Here is a 20249-nt window from a genome sequence, read left to right on the forward strand (position 1 = left end):
ATATAACAGTCAATAAAATACTTATTGGCCCTCGGTAGTCTGTAGCAGTGGTAAATTGAGTTCACTTTGTGAATTTTTATATTGAAAGTATATATCAAGTTGCAGGGCATAATTTCAAAACTGCACAATCTGAGTTTATGTTTCATTTCAAATGATACCTGAAACTCTCATTAATATTTCTCCAACAAGGTAAAAATTAATCTCTCCTGAATTTTAAAATACTTTTTTAAACCATTAGCTGAAATGAATAAATCCCAGTTATTTAAATAAATACAGACTTTTAAATGACCCAAGTCAATGTATTTTAGATAAAAGAAGTTTTTTCCAAATGTTTAAACTCAATTTGTATCTCTTCTGCGTTTTCTGATTTTAAAAACATAGTATTACGTGCAGCAACTTAGGGGAAGCTCAAGGACATTATGCTAAATAGAAAAGGCCAACCCAAAGTTTATATACTTTATGGTTCCATTTGTACAACATCCTTGAAATGACAAAGAGATGGAGAAAAGATTAGTGGTTGTCAGGGGTCAGGGGTGGAGGTAGGTGTGACTAATAAAGGGATAGCATGACAGAGTTTCTTTGTGTTGCTTGAATACTTCTGTATCTTGATTGTGGTAGGAGTTATAGAAATCTATACATGAAATAAAATCGCATAGAATAACACACACACACAAACGCACAGGTGCATTTAAAAACTGGTGAAAATTGAACAAAGTCTGTTGTCTATTGAATGTTTTGTACCCAGGTCAGTTTCCTGGTTTTGATATTGTGCTACAGCTATATAAGATGTCACCACTGGAAGAAACTGGTGAAGGGTTCATGAGGCTCTGTGTATTAATTTTGCAACTTTCTGTGTATCTATGATTATTTTTAAAAATGTTTTTTAAAGTATAATATCCATTCAGTCAAACTTTCAAAGTCATATAGACAATTGTTAGAAAGAAAGTAAATTAGAGCTCTTAGCAGCCAAATTATTTGTCAAAAATCCATGCACTAACAAATTCATTTTATTTATTGGAGAATTCCTCAGGTTCTCATGAAATGCCTACTTGCTCTTCAAATGCATTTCTTTTGTACTTGATAATCTGGTTTCCACAACTATAACAGATACATTCATTCAATGCTCTACCTCAGGCTACATAAATCAGCAGCTCTGGGGTTAGAGGCAAAGGCACCGATTTAAAAACAAAACAAAACAAAACAAAACTGCTATCCCCAAGTGATCATGATATGCAGCCAGGATTGAAAACCATGGCTATAAATGGTAATCAAACCTACCAGAGAGGATGAGATCATCCAAAGAGATGGTATGGCAGTGGTACTAAACTTTGGCTGCATAAAGGAATCACCTGGAAACTCTAAAATACACTGATGTCTGGTTCCTCTCCCCAGAGAATCTGATTTACTGGTCTGGGGTGCAGCCTGGGAATCAGGATTTGGAAAAGCTCCCCAGTGATTGTAGTAATCAATCAAGGTTGTCAACCACTGTTACACATATACAGAAAAAACAAATGTCGAAGTCAGAACCGTGAAGAATATTGACTTTAAATCATGAAAAGATAAATCATAAAGAGAATCACAGAAATGTAGAAATAAGAGGAAAAAAGGACTAGAAAATGGCATTATAGAAGCCAGAAGAAGCAAGAAGCAAGTATTTTAAGAAGTAGAAAATAGACAACAATATCAAATGCAACTAGGAAGTACAATAAGGTAACAACAGTAATCATAGCCATTAATTATAGTACTTGCTACATTCAGGGAGTAGGTAGACACTTGACAAGCATTACTACATTACATTTTTACAACAAACTCATGAATTTCATGAGTAAATAATAAATAACAAACTGATCACTGTTTTCACTGGAGGTGAAAGACAACACGTAACTTCCTATGATGGCACATCTGGTTAAGGACATAATCAGATCTACAGCCTACAATCTGGACAGTGTTGAATTTAGCTCCACAGAGCTCTCAGCTTTAGATTTTTATTTTGCTTGTGTGGTATCTTTTGGGATGTGCTTCCAGTGCAACACTCCTCCCTTATTATCAGAAACTTTTCTCTTTATTTGCCCCTAATATTTATGTTCTAGTCAATTTGATTTTGATTCCTCCTAGTGTATCCTGAAAACTCATGAAGGGAGATTTGTCAAATATCCCTGAAATTCTGGAAGATATAACCTGACACAGCACGGTGGAATCTTCCCAGGGCTGTGCAGTTTTTTGCATTTACTTACAATTTGAATCCTGTGAGGACTTTCCTCACTTTTGCTGGTTGTTGTCAGATGCTTCCCCCAGGTAGCGTAGTGTCCCCTCTTTTGCGGGGTATGTGTTGATGATTTTTTTTTTTTTAATTTCCCTGGCTTGTACAATACGTTGGTAGACATCTTTTTTATTTCCCTACCAGCCCTACCACACAATTATTTATCTTGGTGCTTTGTGCATGTTCCCTTCTATTCTGGAATATGTAGGGATTCTTTTCCCCAGGTTTTTGAATACATCATCCATAATTTTCCCCCTACAATCCTAATTAGTCTGCTTTGTTTTCAGGGGGAATTTTTGGGAGACTAAAAGACTCCACTGTCATATCTACTAAAGCTAAACAGCGTATAAGGCCTACACTATAACCTAGCCCTCTCATTCCTAGATATATTCCCGATGAAAGTGCATACATATGTTTTTGAAATGTATTGTATGTAAATGGATATCCATAGCAACACTATTTGTGATAGCCCCACACTTGAAACAACCCAAATGTCATTTGTATAATGGACACATAAACCTTGGTATATTTACATAGTGAAATTCTATATAGCAATGAAAATGAATGAACCCTACAACTATCTTTAACGCATAAATGTATCTCATAAATGTAACACTGAGAAAAAGAAGCCTGACAAAAGAGTAAATATTGTATGCTTCTATAATAACAAGTCCAAAGCTATTTGGAGACAAAATAGTAGTTACTTTTGTAAATGGAAGGAAAGAGTAGCACAGGAAGGGGCAAGAAAGCACAGGAAGGCTTTTGTGTCTCTGAGAATGTTTTCTTTCTTGATGTGGGGGCTGGTTAAACTGGTTTGTTTACTCTGCAAAAATTTATTCAGCTGTATGTTTATGATCTGTATACTTTTTTCCATGTATGTCAAATTATGATTAAAATTTTACATAAAATACGTACAAACTAGCAAAATGCACTGAAATGCTATATAATTTGCATGTTAATGAAATGAATCCAACTGTACATCAGCTAGAAAGAAAAAAGATACATTTAAAAAATTATCCTGTCACAGTGATAAGTCGCTATAAGCATATTACATCTGCAATCAAAAGGAAGAGTTAGGCCTCTGTGTTGTTAGCCGTCGCATTCACCAGGATGTAAAAAAATACACGAAATTTAGCAGCTTTGCAACATGTTTTAGGACTACAATACTGAAAAATGTTTTTCACTTACTTTTAATAAATAAAAACATGACCTTCTTCCCTTAAACATTATCTAGAGACAATTCTAGATTTCCCCATAAAAGTAGGTCAGAAACTGGAAGTTTCTGGTCACTTATGTAAGATGCTTAGAAGTTGCCAGTCTATCCAAAGAAGTAAAAAGCTGAACAAGCTGAAAAATCAATAATTCTTAGATTAATCAGGGAGATGAGGTCACAGGGTCTCAGACACAGAGAATCACAACTTACCTGAGACAGAGCCTCTGTGGGAAGCAGTGCTGGGGTAGGAAAACCTGAAGTGTCATCGATAAAATGCTGGAGTCTCAGTGTAGACAAGCCTCAGAGTTAAAAACTCCAGGAGGACCCAATCACAGGGAAGCCCCACACTTTTGTGAGTCCTACCACCTGGAGCTCTATTAGGTTCTCATGGCAAATATGGAAGAAAAATCCCCTAGTGCTTCCAGAGGGAAGGGGAAAAAAACATATATGAAACATACCAAAGCATTCTGTTCTTAACACAGCCTGCCCTCAGGAGAAAGTATTTTACTAGAGCCCAACCTTCTAGGGTATTCTCAGGGCCTAACCGACCTGGGTGAAGGGAGATACCCAGCTCCAGCTCCCTCTGGCCTTCTATGTGGGAGAAGGGAAATATCCAGCTCTAGCCATCCTATCCCACCTAAGGGGTAAAAAACTGAGAGGCACTCAGAATTTCACAGTCCAAAGGCACAGACTCACCAAAAGATTGAAATATAATCATAGGACTATAGAACATTTCCTCTCCCCCAACACCTTGTTACTACATCACTAAAGTTTAGCAATCAATAAAAAATCATAAGACATACTAAAAAGGCAACAACAGCTTGAAGATAACGAACAAACATCAGAACTGGAGTCAGATATCGCAGAAATGTTGGAATTATCAGACCAGGAATTAAAGAACAACTATAATTAATATGCTTTAATTAAAAGAGATTTAATGGATTTAAGTAGACAACACACAAGAACAGATAGATAATGTATGCAGAGAGATTTTAAAAATCAAGGAGAAATGCTAGACAAAAAAAGAAAATAACAAAAAGAAATGCTAAAGATTAAAAACACTAAAATAAATGAGTAACTTTGAGGGGCTCATTAGTAGACTGGACATGGCTGAGGAAAAATCTCTAAACAACAACAGAAACTTCTAAAAATGAAAAGCAAAGAGAAAAAAGACTGAATATAGTCAGTACAGAATTCCAAGAATAGCCTGGTCACAGTGGCTCACATCTGTAATGCCAGCACTTTGGGAAGTCAAGGCAGGTGGGTCACAAGGTCAGGAATTCGAGACCAGACTGACCAGTATGGTGAAACCCCATCTCTACTAAAAATACAAAAATTAGCCAGGTGTGGTGGTGCACACCTGTAACCCCAGCTACTCAGGAGGCTGAGGCAGAAGAATTACTTGAACCCAGGAGGCAGAGGTTTCAGTGAGCCTAGATTGTGCCACTGCACTCCAGCTTGGGTGACAGAGTGAGACTCTGTCTTAAAAAAAAAAAAAAAAAGAATTCCAAGAATAAGTGGGACAGCTAAAACAGCGTAACATACATGTAATGAGAATACCAGAAGGAGAAGGAAAAGAGGAAGGAAGAGAAACAATATTCGAAGCAGTAATGACTGAGGATTTCCCTCACATTAATGTCAGACACCAAGCCACAGATCCAGGAAGCTCAGAGAACACCAAGTAGAATAAATGCCAAAAACTCCTACACCTAGTTATATTATATTCAAACTTTGAGAAATAAAAAAAAAATTTTTTTTAATTTTGAAAGAAAGCAGAAGTAGAAAACACTTTATCTGTAGAGGAGAAAGATCAAAATTCTGTCTGACTTCTCAAAAACTATGCAAGCAAGAAGAGAATGGAGTGAAATATTTAAAGTATTGAGAGAAAAAAATCACCAACTTAGAATCCTGTACTCTGTGAAGCAATTTTTCACAAGGGAAGGAGAAATAAAGATTTTCTCAAACAAAAATGGAAGAATGTGAGAAATGTTAAAAGAAGTTCTTCAGAGAGAAGGACAATGATATAGTTCAGAAACTTGGATATACATTTAAAAAAAAAACAGTGTCAAAGAAAGAATAAGTGAAGGTAAAATAAAAACCTTATTTTTCTTATTCTTAACTGATCTAACTGATAAAAGTTTGTTCAAAATAATAAAAACAATGTAATCGATTACATACGCCTATATAAAATATTTATGTTATATATACATTTGCTTATGCATACATGAAATAAATGACAGAGTGATTCAAGGGATAGGAGAGACTATTTTGTTACTACAAGGTACTTGTGCTAGCCATGAAGTAGCACATTGTTATTTGTTAATGAACTTGAATTAGTTGTAAATGTATAGTGCAAACTCTAAGGCAACCATTAAAACAAGTTTTAAAACTCTATAACTTATATGGTAAGAAAAGAGAGAAAACTAAATAATATAAAGTGCTTAATTAAAACCACAAAAGGCAAGGAAATTGTGGATGACAAAAACAAAAACAAAAACAAAAAATAAAGGCAAAATAACTCGGAGAGGGGCCAAGACGGCCAACTAGAAATAGCTGTGGGAGACTCCCACAGAGAAGAAGGTAAATGGCAAGTGAATTGTGCACCAGCAACTGAGGTATTCAGGTTCTCTCACTGGGACTGATTAGGCAGTTGGTGTGACCCATGGAGAGTAAGGAAAAGTAGGGTAGAGTAACAGCCTACCAGGGAGCTGCACAGGGCTCACCCCTAGCCACAGGAGGTGGTGAGTGATTTTGCTACCTCACCCAGGAAATCACACTGTTTCCACAGATCTGTGCATCCTGAGGATCATGAGATCCCCTTCAGGAGCCACACCACCAGGGCCTTGGGTCCCAAGCACAGAGCTGTGCAGATTCTTGGCAGCCACTCAGCTGGAGACTGTCTAAGATGACAGAGTTTGGGTGGTGGGGGGCAGCCACTTTCACTGCAGCTGTCTGCTGCCTAAGATGACTATGCTCCCAGGGGGAGGGGTGGCAGCCATCACTGCAGCTGCCTGCTGCCTAAGATAACCAAGTTCCCAGGGGGAGGGGCAGTCATCATCACTGCAGCTTAAGAAGACTGAGCACCTGGGGAGAGGGTCAGCAGCTATCACTGCAGCTCCAGTCTGTCAGTTTTCCCTTGCCAGTGCCAGGGAGACTGGGCACTTCGGACCCAGGAGGAATTCCCCACAGCGCAGCACAGTGGCTGTGACAGATCATGGCCAGACAGCCTCTTTAGGTTAGACCCAGACCCATCGCTTCTCACCACGCAGGGCCTCCATTTGGGAATTTCAGCAACTCCAGCCAGGGTTTACAGACAGAACTCTGATCTCCCTGGGACAGAGTCCCTAGGGGAAGGGGTGGCTGCAGTTGCTGCAGATCAGTGGACTTAGTCTTTCCCCCTGCTGACTCTGAAGAATCCGGGCATTCCAGATGAGTGAGATTCCCCCCAGTGCAATGCACCCCCTCCACCAAGGCGCAGCCAGAGTACTTCATTAAGCAGGTCCCTGATCCCATGCCTCCTCACTGAGTGACACTCTCCCAACAAGGGTCACCAGACACATACAGGAGCATTCCACTGACATCAGGTCGGTGCCCCTCTGGGACAGAGCTCTCAGAGGAAGGAGCAGGCAGCCATATTTGCTGTTCTGCAGCCTCCATTGGTGACAGGAAGGACCCAGGTGAATAGGCTCTGGAGTGCACCCCTAGCAAACTGCAGCAGCCCTTCAGAAGGGGGGCCTGACTGTTAAAAGAAAAATAAACAAACAGAAAGCAACAGCAACAACAACAGCATCAACAGAAAAGTCCCCTACCAAGACCCCACCAAAGATCAGCTACTCCAAAGATCAAAGCTAGATAAACTCACAAAGATGAGAAAGAATCAATGATAAAACACTGAAAACTCAAAAAGCCAGAATGCCTCTCCTTCTCCAAATGATTGCAAAACTCTCCAGGAAGGGCACAAAACTGGACAGAGGATGAGATAGATGAATTGATAGAAGTAGGCTTCAGAAGGTGAGTAATAACGAACTTTGCTGAGCTAAAGGAGCATGTTCTAACCCAATGTAAAGAAGCTAAGAACCATGATAAAACATTACTGGAGCTGTTAACCAGAATAAGCAGTTCAGAGAGGAGCATAAATGATCTGATGGAGCTGAAAAATGCAACACAAGAACTTAACAATGCAACCACAAGTATCAATAACTGAATAGACCAAGTGGAGGAAAGAATTTCAGAGCTTGAAGACTCTCTTGCTGAAATAAGACAGACAGATAAGATTAGATTTAAAAAAAATAAATAAAATAAATAAAAAGGAAAGAACAAAACCTCCAAGAACTATGGGATTACGTAACAAGACCAAACCTATGAATGATTGGGGCACCTGAAAGAGATGGAGAGAACACAACCAAGTTGGAAAACATACTTTGGGATATCATCCAGGAGAAATGCCCCAACCTAGCAAGACAGGCCAACATTCCAATTCAGGAAATCGAGAGAACCCCAGTGAGATACTTGATGGGAAGATCAACCCCAAGACACATAATCATCAGATTTTGTTAAGGTTGAAATGAAGGAAAAAAATGTTAAGGCAGCCAGAGAGAAAGGCCAGGTACCTACAAAAGGAAGCTGATCAGACCAACAGTAGACCTTTCAGCAGAAACCCTACATGCCAGAAGAGATTGGGGGCTAATATTCAACATTCTTAAAGAAAAGAATTTCCAACCAAAAATTTCACATCTGGCCAAACTAAGCTTCATAAGTGAGGAAGAAAAAAAATAAAATCCTTTCCAGACAAGCAAATGCTGAATGAATTTGTCACCACCAAGCTGCCTTGCAAAACTCCTGAAGGAAGCACTAAATATGTAAAGGAAAAAATGGTACCAGCCACTACAAAAACACACTGAAGTACAAAGACCAATGACACTATGAAGCAACTACATCAACAAGTCTGCAAAATAATCAGCTAGCATCATGATGACAGGATCAAATTCACACATAAAAACATTAACCTCAAATATAAATGGACTAAATGCCCCAATTAAAAGACACAGAATGGCAAGCTGAATAGAGTGAAGACCCACTGGTGTGCTATATTCAAGAGTCCCCTCTCACATGCAAAGACACATATAGGCTCAAAATAAAGAAATGAAGGAAAATGTACCAAGGAAATGGAAAGCAGAAAAAAGCAGGGGTTGCAATCCTAGTTTCTGACAAAGGAGACTTTAATAAGCCAACAAAGATCAAAAAAGGCAAAGAAGAGCATTACATGATGGAAAAGGGTTCAATTGAACAAAGAAGAGCAAGCTATCCTAAATATATATGCTCCCAATACAGGAGCACCCAGATTCATAAAACAAGTTCTTCGAAACCTATGAAGAAACTTAGACTACCACACAATAATAGTGGGAGAATTTAACACCCCACTGTCAATATTAGACAGATCATTGAGACAATAAATTAACAAGGATATTCAGGACTTGAATTCAGCTCTGGATCAAGTGGGCCTAATAGATATCTACAGAACTCTTCACTCAAAAACAACAGAACATACTTTCTTCTCAGCACCACATGGCACTTACCCAAAATCAATCACATAATTGGAAATAAAATACTCCTCAGCAAGTGCAAAATAACTGAAATCATAACAAACAGTCTCTCAGACCACAGTACAATCAAATTAGAGCTCAAGATTAAGAAGCTCACTCAAAACCACACAATTACATGGAAATTGAACAACCTTCTCCTGAATGACTCCTGGGTAAATAATGAAATTAAGGCAGAAATTAAGAAGTTCTTTGAAACCAATGAGAACAGAGACAACATACCAGAATCTCTGGGATGCACTGTTTTAGCTGCACTAAAGCATTGTTAAGAGGGACATTTATAGCACTAAATGCCCACATCAAAAAGCTAGAAAGATCTCAAATCAACACCCTAACACCACAACTAAGAGAACTAGAGATCTAAAAGCAAACAAACCCCAAAGCTAGCAGAAGACAACAAATAACCAAGATCAGAGTGGAACTGAAGGAGATAGAGACATGAAAAATCCTTCAAAAAATCAACAAATCCAGTAGCTATTTTTTTGAAAAATGAATAAAATAGATAGACTGCTAGCTAGAATAATAAAGAAAAGAGAGAAGAACCAAATAGGCACAATAAGAAATGATAAAGGGAGTATCACCACTGACTCTACGGAAATACAAACAACCATCAGATAATACTATAAACACCTCTATGCAAATAAACTAGGAGATCTAGAAGAAATGGATAAATTCCTGCACACATACACCCTCCCAAGACTGAACCAGGAAGAATTATTGTGTGGGAATCTGAATAGACCAATAACAAGTTCTGAAATTGAGGCAGCAATAAATAGCCTGCCAACCAAAAGACAGCCCAGGACCAGATGGATTTACAACTGAATTCTACCAGAGGTACAAAGAGGAGCTGGTACCATTTCTTCTGAACCTATTCTGAACAACTGAGAAGGAGGGACTCCTCCCTAACTCATTTTATGAGGCTGGCATAATCCTGATACCAAAACCTGGCAGAGATACAACAAAATAGAAACCTCAGGCCAATATCCCTGATGAACATTGATGCAAAAATCCTCAATAAAATACTGGCAAACTGAATCCAGCAGCACATCAAAAAGCTTAACACACGGACACAGGGAGAGAAACAACACACACTGGGGCCTGTCAGGGTGTCAGAGGGAGGGAGACCATCAAGATAAATAGCTAATGCATGCAGGGCTAAACCCCTAAGTGTTGGGTTGATGGGTGTGGCAAACCATCGTGGCACACATTTATCTATGTAACAAACCTGCACAAACTGTGAACTTAAAATTAAGTTAAATTTAAAAAAGAAGCAAATGCGGACAACAAATAGTATATCAAATATGATAGATATTAATTTAATATATAAATAATCATTTCTAATATCAATGGCCCAAATACACAATTAAAGAGATTGTCAGAATGGATTTAAAAAAAATGACCCAACTATATGTTGTTCATAAGAAACCCACTTTAAATATAAAAATAAATATAGATTAAAAATAAATGATGGAGGAGAATATATCAGGCTAATAATGATCAAAAGAAAGCAGCAGTAATTATATTAATTTCAGACAGAGCAGACTTCACAACAAACAATGTTATCAAGAATAAAGAGAGGCATTAAAAAAGATAAACAGGTACAGATTTCAAGATGACATAACAATCCTTAATGTATATGGACCTAAAAAGAGTATCAAGCTATGTGAGGCAAGAACTGGTAGAACTATGGAAGAGAAATAGATGAATTCACTATTATAATTGGAAACTTCAACACCCCCTTACCAGAAATAAACAGATTCAGCAGGCAAAAACATCACTGAGGACATGCAGTTGAACTCAATACTGCCATCAATCAACTGGATATAACTCACGTCTATCAACCACTTCAACAGCAGAATACACATTTATCCCAAGAGCACATGGAACATTCACCAAGATAGACCACGTTCTGTGACATAAACACAACTTAAAAAAAAAAAATGGAAATCATACAATGTCTGCTCTCAGATCATAAGGAAATTTAGTTAGAAATTAATAACCGAAAGATAACTGAAAAATCTAAAAATACATGAAGATTAAATCACATACTTCTACATAACATATGGATCAAGAAGAAATCTCAAGAGAAAATTTAAAATCTATTAAGCTAAATGAAAACAAAAGCACAACTTATCAAAATTTGTGGAATGTGGTGGAAGCAGTGTGTAGAGGGAAATTTATAGCATTAAAGGTAGATATTAGAAAAGATGAAAGATTCAAAATGAATAACCTAAGTTTCTATCTTGGAAAACTAGCAAAAGAAGATCAAATAAAATCCAAAGTAAGCAGAAGAGAAGAACTAGTAAGAATTAGAGTCAAAATCGATGAAATTGAAACAGAAAATCAACAGAGAAAATCAACAAAACCAAAGCTGGTTCTTTGAAAAGATCAATAAAATCGCCGCCGATGACGCGTGGGAGGAGCGGGAGGAAGTCGCCCAGCCGCCGCCTGGCGCCCACCGGCCCGCGGCCAACGTGAACCAGCTGCAGCAGCAGCAGAAAGTGGGCAAGCAGCAGCTGAGCGAGCCCGAGAACATGGAGATGGAAGCTGGAGATACAGACGACCCATCAAGAATTACTCAGAACACTGTGATCAATGGGAACGCGGCCCCGAGTGATGGACATAGCAACGCAGAGGAGGACAAGGAGGATGAAACCAGTGAGCGCTCCAAGGAGACCTTTCGGTTCACTGTGGAGCGCTTCAGCAGACTGAGTGAGTCGGTCCTTAGTCCTCCGTGTTTTGTGCGAAATCTGCCATGGAAGATTATGGTGTGCCACACTTTTATCCAGAGAGACCGCACCAAAAAAGTGTAGCATTCTTTCTCCAGAGCAATGCTGAATCTGACTCCACGTCACGGACTTGTCATACACAAGCAGTGCTGAAGATAATAAATTACGGAGATGATGAAAAATCGTTCAGTCGTCGTATTAGTCATTTGTTCTTCCATAAATAAAACGATTGGGGATTTTCCAATTTTATGGCCTAGAGTGAAGTGACTGATCCTGAGAAAGGATTTATAGATGATGACAAAGTTACCATTGAAGTCTTTGTACAGGTAGATACTCCCCATGAAGTTGCGTGGGATTCAAAGAAGCACACAGGCTATGTCAGCTTAAAGAATCAGGGAGTGACTTGTTACATGGACAGCCTGCTACAGACGTTATTTTTCACAAATCAGCTACGAAAGGCTGTGTACATGATGCCAACCGAGGGGGATGATTCGTCTAAAAGCGTCCCTTTAGCATTATGAAGAGTGTTCTAGAATTACAGCAAAGTGATGAACCCATAGGAACAAAAAAGCTAACAAAGTCATTTGGGTGGGAAATTTTAGACAGCGTCATGCAACATGATGTTCAGCAGCTTTGGAGTGTTGCTTGATAACGTGGAAAATAACGTGAAAGGCACCTGTGTAGAGGACACCATACCCAGATGATTCCGACACAAAATGGTGTCCTATATCCAGTGTAAAGAAGTAGACCACCCGTCTGATAGAAGAGAAGATTATTATGATACCCAGCTAAATATCAAAGTAAAGAAAAATATATTTGAATCATTTGTGGATTATGTGGCAGTAGAACTGCTCAATAGGGACAATAAATAGGACACTGGGGAACATGGCTTACAGGAAGCAGAGGAAGATGTGAAATTTCTAACATCACCACCAGTGTTACGTCTACAATTGATGAGATTTATGTATGACCCTCAGACGGACCAAAATATCAAGATCAATGATAAGTTTGAATTCTCAGAGCAATTACCATTTGATGAATTTTTGTAAAAAAAAAAAAAAAAAAAAAAAAAAAACAGATCCTAAGGACCCTGCAAATTATATTCTTCATGCAGTCCTGGTTCATAGTGGAGATAATCATGGTAGACATTATGTGCTTTATCTAAACCCAAAGGGGACGGCAAATGGTGTAAATTTGATGACGATGTGGTGTCAAGGTGTACTAAAAAGGAAGCAATTGAGCACATTTATGGGGGTCACGATGACGACCTGCCTGTCCGACACTGCACTAATGCTTACATGTTAGTCTGTATCAGGGAATCAAAACTGAGTGAAGTTTTACAGGCAGTAACCGACCATGACATTCCTCAGCAGTTGGTGGAACAATTACAAGAAGAGAAAAGGATTGAGGCTCAGAAGTGGAAGGAATGGCAGAAAGCCCATCTCTATAGGCAAGCACAGATAGCTGCAGAGGACAAGTTTTGTGACAGCAATAAAGCAATGATTGAGGTCAGTAATAATGAAAACTCTTGGACAATATTCCTAGAAACAGTCGATCCTGAACTTGCTGCTAGTGGAGTGACCTTACCCAAGTGTGATAAAGATTGTGATGTAATGTTGTTTTTGGAGATGTATGATCCCAAAACGCGGAGCTTGAATTACTGTGGGCATATCTACACACCAATAATCCTGTAAAATACGTGCCTTGCTCCCAGTTATGTGTAACAGAGCAGGATTTATTAAAGATACTAGCCTTATCCTCTATGAGAAAGTTAAACCAAATTTAACGGAGAGAATTCAGGACTAAGACATGTCTCTTGATAAAACCCTTGATGAACGAATGGATGGTGACATCATAGTATTTCAGAAGGATGACCCTGAAAAATGGTAACAGTGAATTACCCACCGAAAAGGAGTATTTCCGAGATCTCTACCACCGCGCTGATGTTATTTTCTGTGATAAAACAATCCCTAATGATCCTGGATTTGTGGTTACATCATCAAATAAAATGAATTATCTTCACATTGCAAAGACCGTTGCACAGAGGCCCAACACAGAGCCAATGTTGCTCCAGTTTTTCAAGTCTCAAGGTTATAGGGATGGCCCGGATAATCCTCTTAGACATAACTATGAAGGTACTTTAAGAGATCTTCTACAATTCTTCAAGCCTAGACAACCTAAGAAACTTTACTATCAGCATCTTAAGATGAAAATCACAGACTGTGAGAACAGGTGAAGTTTTAAGTGTACATAGTTAAACAGCCAATTTAGGGAAGAAGAAATAACACTATAACCGGACAAGCATGGGTGTGTCTGGGACCTGTCAGAGGAATGTAAAAAGTCCGTGGATCTTGGGGAGAAAGCAGCAGGGAAACTTAGGCTTCTAGAAATTGTAAGCTACAAAATCATTTGTGTCCATCAAGAAGATGAACTATTAGAATGTTTATCTCTGGCAACGAGCCAGACATTGTGAATAGAGGAAATCCCTTTGGACCAGATGGACACAGACAAAGAGAATGAGATGCTTGTCACAGTGGCACATTTCCACAAAGAGGTCTTCAGAACGTTCGGAATCCCATTTTTTCTGAGAATACACCAAGGTGAGCATTTCTGAGAAGTGACAAAGTGAATCCAGAGCCTGCTGGACATCCAGGAGAAGGAGTACGAGAAGTTCAAGTTTGCAGTTGTAATGATGGGACGACACCAGTACATAAATGAAGACGAATATGAAGTAAATTTGAAAGACTTTGAGCCACTGCCCAGTAACATGTCTTATCCTTGGCCTTGGCTAGGGCTTGACCACTTCAACAAAGCCCCAAAGAGGAGTCGCTACAATGACCTTGAAAAGGCCATTAAAATCCCCCAAGCTGGTGTGTTCAAGGCGAGGACGGTGCGTGGGGGCCCCCTAACAGCCTAGAACTTTGGTGCAAGCACCCTCTAGTCAAAGTCTTCAGCAAGAGGATTTGCTGCTGGGTTTTTGTGGGGTTTTTTTGTTTTGTTTTGTTTTGTTTTTTGTATTTTGTGTGTGTGTGAGACGGAGTCTAGCTCTGTCATCCAGACTGGAGTGCGGTGGCACGATCTTGGCTCACTGCAAGCTCCGCCTCCCGGGTTCACGCCATTCTCCTGCCTCAGCCTCCTGAGTAGCTGGGACTACAGGCGCCGGCCACCACGTCCAGCCAAGTTTTTATATTTTTAATAGAGACGGGGTTTCACAGTATTAGCCAGGATGGTCTTGATCTCCTGACCTTGTGATCCGCCCGCCTCGGCCTCCCAAAGTGCTGGAATCACAGGCGTGAGCCACTGCGCCCAGCTCGCTGTTGGTTTTAATTTTATTTTGTTGAGGCTGTTCAGTTTGGCTTCTCTGTATCTATTGACTGCCTTTTTGAGCAAAATGAAGGTGTTTTTATAAAGCTTGGATGCCAACGAGAGTTATTTTATGGTAATCACAGTGCAAGGCAACTGTCAACGCAATGGGGGAGAAGAGGTTAGCGGATCGCGAGTCCCTGGCTCAAGGTCTCTGGACTGTCCCTAGTGGGCACGAATGGCCTTGGCTGCCTTCCTGGGGTCCCGTGCACCAGCCCTGCAGCTAGAAAGTCTTGTGTTTAGGCTCGTCTGATCTATTTCCTTCAGTTATACTTTCAATGACCTTTGTGCATCTGTAAAGGCAAAACAGAGAAACTCACAACCTAATAAATTGAGCTCTTCCCTTCAAACAAACAACAACAACAACAACAAAATTTATAAGACTCTAGACAGGCTAAGAAAGAGAGTGGGTACAAATTACTACTATCAGAAATGAAAAAGGGGAAATCACTCTAGGTCCCACGGTTATTAAATGAATAATCAAAAAATACTATGAACAACTCTGTACCCACAAATTTGATAACTTAATGAAATGAACCAATTCCTTGAAAGACACAACCAATTAAACTCACATAAGAAGAAACAGACAACTTAAACAGGCCTATAACTATTAAATAAATGAACTGAGATGATATGCCAAATCCTGATTTGATCATTATGCAATGATACATAAACCAAAACATAACACTGTATACCATAAATATGTAAAATTATTATATGTTAATTAAAACTAAATTAAAAATAAATAAATAGAATTACTGATTCATAACCTTCCAAAATAGAAAGCACCAGGCCCAAGTGGACTCACCGGTGAATTTTACCAAAAATTTAAGAAGAAATTGTATTAATTCTCCAATGTCTCTTTCAGAGGACAGAAGCAGAAGGAATATTTCTTAACTCATTCTATGAGTCCAGCATGACTCTAATACAGAAACCAAACATACTACAAGAAGAGAAAACTACAGACCAGTATCTCTCATAAACATAGATGCGGAAATCTTCAACAACTTATCAGCAGCCTGAATCCAACAACGTATAAAAGGAATTATACACATGACCAAGTGGGGCTTTTGTCAGTTATGCAAAATTGGATAATATCCAAAAATCAATTAATGTAATTTACATAAACAGACTAAAAAAGAAAATGTATATGACCATATCAATAGACACAGAAAAGCATTTGAGGAAATCCAGCATTCAGGCATAATGAAAACTTCCAGCAAACCAAGTATAGAGAACTCCCTCAAACTGATAAGATCATATACAAAAAAACCCACAATGAATACACTTGACGGGGAGAAACTAGACATTTTCTCATTAAAATCAGAAACAAGGCAAGAATTTCTTCTCTCACCACTCCTTTTCATCATTGTACTGGATGTCTTAGCTAATACAATGAGAGAAGAAAAGAAAACCGAAGGTATACAGATTGAGAAGGAAGAAATAAAACTCTTTGTTCACAGATGACGTAATCACATTTGTAAATCTGAAATAATCTACAAAAACTGAACTAATAAGTGATTATAATGAGGTTACAAGGTCAGCATGCAAAAGTCAATCACCTTGCTGTATACCAACAATAAACAAGTGGAATTTGAAATTAAAAACACATTGCTACTTAAATTAGCACCTCCCAAAAATAAAATACTTAGATATAAATCTAATGAAATTTGTATCAGATCTATATGAATAAAACTGGCCGGGCGCGGTGGCTGACACCTGTAATCCCAGCACTTTGGAAGGCTGAGGTGGGCATATTACTTGAGGTCAGGAGTTCAAGACCAGCCTGGCCAACGTGGTGAAACCCCGTCTCTACTAAAAATACGAAAATTAGCTAGGCTTGGTGGTGCATGCCTGTAGTCCCAGCTACTTGGGAGGCTGAGGCAGGAGAATCGCTTGAACCTGGGAGGTGGAAGTTGCAGTGAGCCCAGATCATGCCACTGCACCACTCCAGCCTGGTGACAGAATGAGGCTCCATCTCAAAAAAAAAAAAAAATCTATATGAATAAAACTAAAAAATTCTGATAAAATATATTCAAAGAAGAACTAAATAAATGGAGAGATATTCCATGTTCACAAATTGGATGACTCAGTATTGTAAAGATGTCAGTTCTTCCCAACTTGATCAACAGATTCAATGCAATCTTAACCCAAATTCCAGCAAGTTACTTTGTGGATATTGATAAACTTCTTCTAAAGTTTATATGGAGATGCAAAAGACCCAGGATATCCAACACAATATTGAAGGAAAACAAAGTTGGAGGTTTGATACTATTCCAGTTCAAGACTTGCTATAAAGCTACAGTAATCAAGACAGTGTGAAATTGATGAAAGAACAGACAAATAGATCAGTGAAACAGATTAGAGAGTCCAGAAATAGACTCACATAAATGGGTAGTTATTTCAACAAATGGTACTGGAACAACTAGATATCCACGTGCAAAAAAATGAATCTAGTTACAGATCTTACACCTTTCATAAAAATTAACTCAAAATTTATCATAGACCTAAATGTAAAATGCAAAACTATAAAACTCCTAGAGGATAACATAAAAGAAACCTAGATGACCTAGGGTATGGTGATGACTTTTTAGATACAGCATTGAAGGCATGATCCATGAAATAAATTATTGATAAGTTGGGCTTCATTAAAATTAAACCTTTGGCTCTGCGAAAAGCAATGTCAAGATTATGAGGATAACAAACTATAGACTGGGAGAAAATATATGCAAATCATGCACTGGATAAATAACTGTTATCTAAAATATATAAGGAACTGTTAAAACTCAACAATAGGAAAACGAACAACTTAATTATTAGGTTGGTGCAAAAATAATTGCGACTTTTGCCATTACTCTAAAATGAGCAAGTTAAAAATGGGTAAAAATGACCTAAACAGATGTTTCACCAAAGAAGATATACATATGACAAGTAAGCATGTAAAAATATGTTTAACATCATATGTCATTAGAGAATTGCAAATCATAACAAAAATGCGATACCATTGCACACCTATTAGAATTGTTAAAATCCAAAACATCGACAACAGCAAATGCAGGTGAGGATGTAGAATAACAAGAAATCCATTCATTGCTGATGGGAATGCAAAATGATACAGCTACTTTGGAAGACAGATTGGTAGTTTCTTATAAAAGTGAACCTTCTATTACCATATGATCCAGCAATTGTGCTCCTTGGTATTTACCCAAATGAACTGAAGATTTTACGTACACACAAAAACCTGCACATGAATGTTTATAGCAGATTTATTCATAATTGCCAAAATTTGGAAGCAACCAAAATGTCCTTCAGAAGGTGAATGAATAAATAAACTGTGGTACATCCAGACAATGGGTCATTATTTCAGTGCCAAAATGGAAAGAACTATCAGGTCATGAAAAGACATGGAGGAAACTAAAACACATACTACACTGAAGAAACTACTCTGAAAAAAAACTGCATAGTACAATTCCAACCATACACCATTCTCAGACAGGCAAAAACTATGGAGACAATAAAAAGATCAGCTTGCCACAGGTTGAGAGGAGGGAGAAATGAAAAGGTAAAGAACAGAGAATTTTTAAGGCCGTGAAGCTATTCTTTATGATACTGTAATGATGGGCATATGTCATTATACATTTGTCAAAACCCATAGACTGTACAACACCAAGAGTTAACCCAAATGTAAACAATGAATTTGGGGTTATAGTGATGTGTCAATATATGTTCATTAGTTGTAACAAATGTATCACTCTGATGCAGGTTTCATAGTAGGGGAGGTTGTGTGTGTGTAAGGAGAGGGGCTATATGGGAACTCGCCATAATTTGCATCCATTTTTCTGTGAACCTGAAACTACTCTAAAAATAATGTTTATTTTTTTTAAGCAGGGTCAGAAAATATAAGCCAATTTTCACACCCACATTTAGAACTTCCTTAGACGTTAAACTATGAAAACTAGACAAAAATGGTTTTATTCAGTTGCTTTTAGAATCATTAACACCACTTAGGTATCATTTTTTGAACCTTGGCCAATGTTTTTTTTCATGGCAGAAATACAGAAAAACTCTCTTTCTCTCATGGTAGTTGAGAGTTAATACACACCATTTCCATTATAACAGAAGATTTCAATTTCATAGTTTTATATAATCCTCTCTGATTTTTAGATTTCTAGAGAGAAAAATATTTTATTACCTGTGTTAAAATATAGCTTTTGGGTATTTCTATTGAGGCTTTAAAAAGAATATGTCCTAATAGTTATTTCATTAATCTCTTTTATTTAGGCTAGCATGAAAATAAAAGTATATGTAATTTCACGTTAATGCTAATACATAATACATTGTGTTTATATTGGTTATATAAACCAAACAAATTTTTCAATGTGATTTTTTTTCATTGCAGAAGAAATAATGTGAGTACCAGAAGAGAAATAGAGCATAATGGATGTAATTGGCTATATTTTTCTGATTACCTGCAGGTGGTAATATTTATGAAGTAGGCATTTTTTTCTTTTTAATGTTGATCCCTGAGCAGATCTTTTGTTGTTACACTAGTCTGTGCCTCCTTCTAACTGCACCTGCTCTATTCAGAGATCATGTTTCAAATAATGATATAATTATCTACTTTGGGAGATTATTGCTATGTTATGAGTGAAAGATAATGGATCAGTCACTTTGCATGACTGTATTTTTTTTTTAATGTTACCAATAATATTTGAACAACAAACTCCATGAAGAATGTATAGAAATCGATTCTCAAGACTTGGGAAGTCCTGGGAACCAGTGAGGGAGCATATTTAAAAGGACTTGCCAGGGTCTGCAAGGCCGAAAGAGTCTAACAACTCACTGAGATATTTTTCACATATAAGTTAAAAAAGTAACTCCCAACATATTTCTACAAATGACCATCTACTCTTTCAGGACTTCACTCTCCACTAGAGACAGAGCACTTCCTTCATACCAAATTTGTCAACCTTACCTCCAATTATTTCCAAACCCATTCTACTCTGATTTTACTTAATTGTCTACTCTCCAAAGAATTCCCACAAATGGCCCTAATAACTTTCTTTTACCTATCTTCCATGATT

At 38.0% G+C, this 20249-nt stretch overlaps 1 pseudogene; it reads left to right on the top strand.

The window, feature by feature from the left end:
• The first annotated feature begins 11613 nt into the window (after window positions 1-11613).
• Window positions 11614-14083, top strand: LOC102135716 (ubiquitin carboxyl-terminal hydrolase 7 pseudogene; annotated as a pseudogene).
• The last annotated feature ends 6166 nt before the right edge of the window (window positions 14084-20249 follow it).

This window comes from Macaca fascicularis, chromosome 6 (genome assembly GCF_037993035.2).
Source record: "Macaca fascicularis isolate 582-1 chromosome 6, T2T-MFA8v1.1".
NCBI classification, from domain to species: domain Eukaryota; kingdom Metazoa; phylum Chordata; class Mammalia; order Primates; family Cercopithecidae; genus Macaca; species Macaca fascicularis.